At 46.0% G+C, this 6,249-nt stretch overlaps 1 long non-coding RNA gene across 1 annotated transcript; it reads right to left on the reverse strand.

Annotated features, from left to right (window-relative positions):
• Positions 1-3,857: 3,857 nt before the first annotated feature.
• Positions 3,858-6,197, reverse strand: LOC112482178. The gene is made up of 2 exons (XR_003047229.1): positions 6,021-6,197; positions 3,858-5,804 (listed from the first exon to the last, which is right to left on the reverse strand). It is a non-coding gene; the product is annotated as an uncharacterized LOC112482178 (long non-coding RNA).
• Between the last annotated feature and the right edge of the window lie 52 nt (positions 6,198-6,249).

A 6,249-nucleotide genomic window follows, 5' to 3' on the forward strand; every position in this document is an offset into this window, starting at 1 on the left:
CATATCCGAAAAGTCTTTAACTCTAAGTGAGATGTGCCTCTGCACGCGGATATGAGGAGAAGGGAAATACTATAATAAAATGTTAAACAAGTTAGAAATGAATATGATTAATAGGGATCAAAAGTATAAAAAATAAGGACGCTATTGATGGAGTCGTGTGTTACATAAATGTTTTTCGTATATATTGAATCATATTAATTATTTTTAGAATACTTGAAATTTGACCAGATACTTGAAATTATGTAATTCATTATATTTTCAAGCAAATACATACAATATACTATATATGTGTATAATCATTTATATGTATATAAAAATTATCTATGTAATTTTATTTTATTTGAGATGCGTCACATATATTAGCTAAGCATCGGCTCGTACGTCTCAGAGATTTTTCTCGATCATTCCAGTGGGGGCATCTGAGAGACTTCGATCCCTTTGGTAGTCGTTAGGGCCTTTGTGTCTTTCTGTGACATGGTTTTCGTCATCAGCACATTCTGTGTTTTTGTCAGTAGTTATATCTCAAAGACAGTCCAGGGCACTTTCTGCTCGAACCTGTCTGATATCGGGCTCTCCCTGATCCTTATAGCTCGTTATTTTTCAAGGAAATTTGAATTTTGAACATAAGATGTAGAGGTCACACAGAGATGTCACATAACAGTAAATAATGTTAATAACAGTAAAAAATATGTGCATTAAGCAATGTAGCTGCATCATTTATGATGGTAGAACTCTAGCTGCACCCTTTGTGATAAAAAATGTCCCCGTAACCATCATCTTAAGAACCTGTGCTGGAAATGCAGCCCACTCTTCGTGAGTTCAGCTGACGGCGGGAATGCCCTAAGGGCCTTGATTTTCAGAAATGTGAGGGGCTGTTGTTTCAGAATCCATTATCGTCCTGCAATATTAGTACATGTCCGCTGAATCAAGAGTCTGAGAACTCCCAGTGCACTCGATCTTCCATTTTGACCCGATTTCCAAAGGGAATGTGACACGAACAAGCGCCGACAAAGGGCCAGCGAACTACCTGGCACCGGGCGTGCGAACCCGCATCATCGCAGCCCGGTGATGCCGCCTCGGGGCCAGCAGGAACATATTACAATATATGGATTTTCTGCTTGGCAGATTCCTGCAAGAATCTGTCTCATAGGTGGCACCGATTGACGATGACCCGACGAGGTATAGTCAACAAAAAGACGCTACGAAGCCAAAATTGCATTTTCCAGCTGACTCGCCCTGCTCTGTCTCCGCTGCGGCTTCCGCTTGAGTTTGACAGCTCATCACTGTCCGGCATGTGCTGCCTGTGAGTCTCAGTCTTGTCCCGATGAGGCCGAGAGCCAAAGTGACGGTGATCGCGTTTTAAGTAACTAGCAGCTCAAGAATTCGCAAATATCCAAGTGTTTTTCTGCAGAGATCGTGACCACATAAAACCAAAGTACTTTGAAGGCCTTACCTGCTTTTCTTAACTCAGATGTACTGACTGCCTATCGTGGAGACAGAGCCAAAGGTTTGCCCAGTGCTGCGTTGGTGACACACCGGTGACGATGCAGAGGTTCTGCTCTCCTGTCTGTCATCCGAGAGCTGAAATGAAGCGGACATATCGCTATCATGCAAGACGTAACGTGCTGAGCACACAGGAGCTGTGGGAACGAAGAGTTGACCCCGCGGGGATGAGACAGAGATCGGGTCCAGCCGGAAAGAACCAGACGTGACTCGTGAATGAGGCGGCATCCGAGCCCAGGGCTGAAACTTCCCATTTGCATGGGACTGCGGATGACATGCCGGGAACCATGTTAGTAAAGATGTAACGGAGGTGGGAGAGGGCCGGGCGATTATCTGAAAACGCGGACAGAAGTTACACTCGAATGATATACAAGCGAGTAAAGGTCTGCGATGTTGATATACTCGAAAGTTCTACTGGGTGAGACTGAGAGATGTGAGAGTCATTATAAAGAATATGTGTCATTTTAAAGAGGTTGGCAACCTGCATAGATGAACGAAAGAAGTGTAGGCAGATGGGGAGAGAGACGACCAGCTGGGTGTTATTTTGTTTAATTTTATTACAGCCATGCACACTGATACTGTTATTAGACCCATGGTCTGGGTCAGGCAGCCAAGGCATGAGGAAGATAAAGGACCCGACAAGGTCCCCCAGCTGATAACTGACCTGGCGGAGTTCAAGTACATTCATCCTGACCCAGAGCCTGGGCCGGTGGCATCCTGGCTTCCAGTGGGCGCAGGAGAAGGTCAGCACAGAGCTCACACGCTGAGGTGCAGCCGCTAGTCACACGGGAGCGTGGAGTTCTCATCAACCACACATCCCACCCGACAGCCTTTCTGCTCGAACCTGTCTGATATCGGGCTCTCTCTGATCCTTATAGCTCATTATTTTTCAAAGAAATTTGAATTTTGAACATAAGATGTAAAAGTCACACAGATGTCACATATATGCCATCGTGAGACCTAAATCAGTATTACGTGCTGCCTTGACTTTCTGGCCTAAGTTCCTCGCCCCTCTCTGTTCCTGCAAATGAAGTCCCCTGGCCACACAACCGTCCTTATGAAATGGACCAAATGGTCCCTGCTCATCTCTGAGCGCTGGGTCTTGTTTCCTGGCCAGCCTGGAATAAGTCGAACAGGACAATCCTGACTCCCTGTGAAACTGGGACCCCCACCTCTTCATACCACAAAGCCTGCCTCCCACAGTCTCTGGGTGTCCGCTGTCCTGACTGCAGCCCCCACGAGGCATGTGGCACGTGGCGTCCTGGTGTTAGCATCTTACATTAGATGGTACATTTGTCACAACTGTTGAACCATTATCAATATGTTAGTATTACCGCCCACACTGCATTTAGATCCTCTTAGTTTTTGCATAATGTTCTTCTGTTACAAGACGTTATGTTATGTTTGTTATCATTCTCCTTAGGCTCTTCTTGGCTCTGACAGTGGCTCAGATTTTCTTTGTTTTTCATGACCTTGACCGTTTTGAGGACAACTGGTCAGTTGTCTTGTAGGATGTCTCTCAGCTGAGACTTGTCAGTTTTTCTCACGATTATGCAGAGACTGTGATCGTTGAGGAATTAGGACCAGAGGGGGGCCGTGCCATTCCATCCTATGGCATCAAGGGTACGGACCACCGGCGTGACTTGTCACTGTCGATGCTCACTCAGTCACCTGGCTGAGGCGGCATTGTCACGGTTCGCCACTGGAAAATTATTCTCTCCTCTCTTCCATTCTATCCACTTTAGAAGGAAGTCAGTAAACACAGCCCACTCTTAAGGAAGAGAGTTATACTTTAACCCCTCGAAGGAAGAGTAGCTGCATAAACTTTATGGAATCTTCCACCAAGGAGATTTACCTATTCTCCATTTATTATTTCTTATCTATCTATCTATCTGTCTGTCTATCTATCTATCTATCTATCTATCATCTATCTATATCTATCATCTATTGAATCTATCTCTATATCCATCCATCTACCTATTCAATCCTTTACATCAGTATGGACTCATAGATATTTATAGATTGGGTATATTCTGCCCCTTTCTCCTTTTCAAAAAGATATTTATGGGTAGGGTGACCCAGATAGGACACTTTTTAAAATGAAAGAGCACTATTAATGATTACGATATATATAAAGCGTAAATGGGACTGTCCTGATCAAACTAGAATATGTGGTCATTCAATTTATGGCCCCTAAAACTTAGACAATTATAAATAATGAAGAACTGATTCATATTTTCTTAAAAGCGGGGAAGGAATAACCTCCCAATTCATGTAGGCAACAAGGTCATGTCTGAAAAGAATAATGGAAAGGAAGAGATAGCAAACATTTTGTTTCTGTTAAAATAAGCAACACATTTATATTCTGCCATGTACATGGTAGACCCGCTGGAGAGTGAGGTGACTAAATATGGGAGATAAATAAAGGAGAACACAGAGAACATTCCATAATTCCTTAAGTATCTATGAACAGTAGTAGCATTTTCAAAACTATTCTGGTCAGACACAGGTTTTATTGGAGAGGCGGCAATGAGTGTGTCTTTCAACTTCCGCCGTCATCTAAGTGAATCGAATGGCCGACAGTGTCGGATTAACAGAGAAGGTGAGACTAGACTGAACTGGGCAATGTTAATTGAAGCCAGAGTAACAGAATGACAAGTTATAGATGGAAGGAATAAAAACAACGGAATATCGGGCACTGTTCATATCCATGGCTCGAAAGAAGGAAGAAAAGCCAACAGACGTGGGAAGGAACCTCCAGGGGCCAGGACAGCATCTGTCAGAGAAGCCAAGACTCGAGACTGCACAGTTCTTCCCTGTTCTATCCTGTTACCCGAATCTCCTCGACTGTGGCACTAAAAAGTGTGAAGGTTGCCAAGAAGAGATGTCTGGTCGACCCAAGAAGAGATGTCTGGTCGACCCATCAGTCGAGGTGGCAACCTGGGAAAACCAGAGCGAGACGATCTAAATATGACAGCGATCTCCACAGCAGGAAACGCACAAAGATCGTCGCGCTTTAAAAGACTGGCTCCTTTTCCTAATAAAAATATAAATTGGCAAAGATTATTTCAATTTTTTTGTTGTTTCTATAATGGAAATATAAATCTCTGCACAAACTGCATCATCACCTGCTATGTCACCTGAAATATTCAAGAGACAGCATTTTATGATGAAGACTTTATAATGTTTATAACAGAAATACTACTGTTCTGAGCTATAAGAGAAAGACAGGTGTCGCTCTCAGGTCTCTTCATTTTGGCAGGCACAGGTATGAGTGATTAAATATATTATGGGTAAAACCAACAAAAAACAGAGAGAGAGAAGTGTGACATAGTACAATTATAAGGTGTTGCCACTGCTTTCTTCAGTGATATGGAACTGTCTGTGACTCGGGTGCCTCATCTGTGAAATGGTGATAACATTCCCCAGGACTCATGGAATGGGGCGAAGCAGCACGCGCACGGCCCAGTGCATAGCGGAGACTCAGTACAGCGGTTCTTAGGCGGGTTGTTTTTACGCGGCTTGAGGTGAGAAAGAAGCTCATGGTTTGGAAGCCTGACGATGCTCCCGTCTGTTATCCGACGTGCTGAACGTTATGGTCTCACAGCACGAAATGCACTTGAGCCCCGCAATCAAACCACCTCCTTCCACGCCTCTTACCACCTTCCTCAGTTTACCTTGTCACGCCGGATGCTGGGGCAGGGGGGGCTCACGGAGCGCCTCTGCACCTGACACAGGGACATGACAGAATGGGGTGGGAGGGCACGTGCATGCGGGGCCTTGTCCCTGGACACTCAAGACTTTGCCAATAAGAATAAAAGACTGACCTGGAAATTGGAGCTCAGAAAAAATATGACTGAAGTTGACCTTATATCACCTGCATCTATATGATATCTTTTAAAGATGTTATTCTTTAGAGGTTCAGAGCAAAATTGAGAGGCATACCTGTACAGGTTTCCCATATACCGCCCCCCCCCAGCTTCCCCCAACACACACAGCCTTCGCTTTGTCAATACCCGCTCCAGATGGAACATTCGTGACAACTGGTGAACCCGCTCTGACAACGTCGTCATCACCCAGAGTCCAGTTTCATCAGAGTCACGCCGGAGACATGTCATGGTATGCGTCCGCTGTCGGGGCGTCAGGTGCATCCGCCGGCGCAGCATCCGGTGCATCCGCTGGCGCAGCATCCGGTGCATCCGCTGTTACATGCAAAGGGAAGGGCTGCAGAAATGACGGATGCAGCAGGCTGCAGATTAGCCCTGTAGATCTCTGAATGGCCTTCTGGAAACTTGTCACACCTACAGGAGAAACGATCTGTAAATAGATGGGACTCGTGGTCCAGAAGTTCCTCCCCCCTCGCAGCCCCCGCCTGAAACTCCCCTCCCATCCCGAGTCAGGAGGTGCACAGGTGCACGTAGAATCACGCGTCCTACGCAGGACACTGCCGGGGTGTATAAGCCGTAAGCGAGCTAAGCGGGCGAGCCCGTGCTTTTGTTCTGTCTAGGGCCACACACATTCCGCCCGCCTAATAGACTCTCCTTCCTCTAACAAAGTCGTCTGAGCGTCCAGATCCCCTCTTTCAGGTGTCGCTTCCTGCCACATAGGGGCTGCAGGTCCCTACGGACGTTAACGGCACAGTGCTGCCGAATGCGCCAAACCTCTGCCAAGTGCCGGTGAGACCGGCAGGCCAGAGTCAGAGGAGCTTTCAGGGAGTTATGGGTACTCGGGGGAAATTCTCATGCC

Source organism: Pteropus alecto, unplaced genomic scaffold (genome assembly GCF_000325575.1).
Source record: "Pteropus alecto unplaced genomic scaffold, ASM32557v1 scaffold35, whole genome shotgun sequence".
Classification (NCBI taxonomy): domain Eukaryota; kingdom Metazoa; phylum Chordata; class Mammalia; order Chiroptera; family Pteropodidae; genus Pteropus; species Pteropus alecto.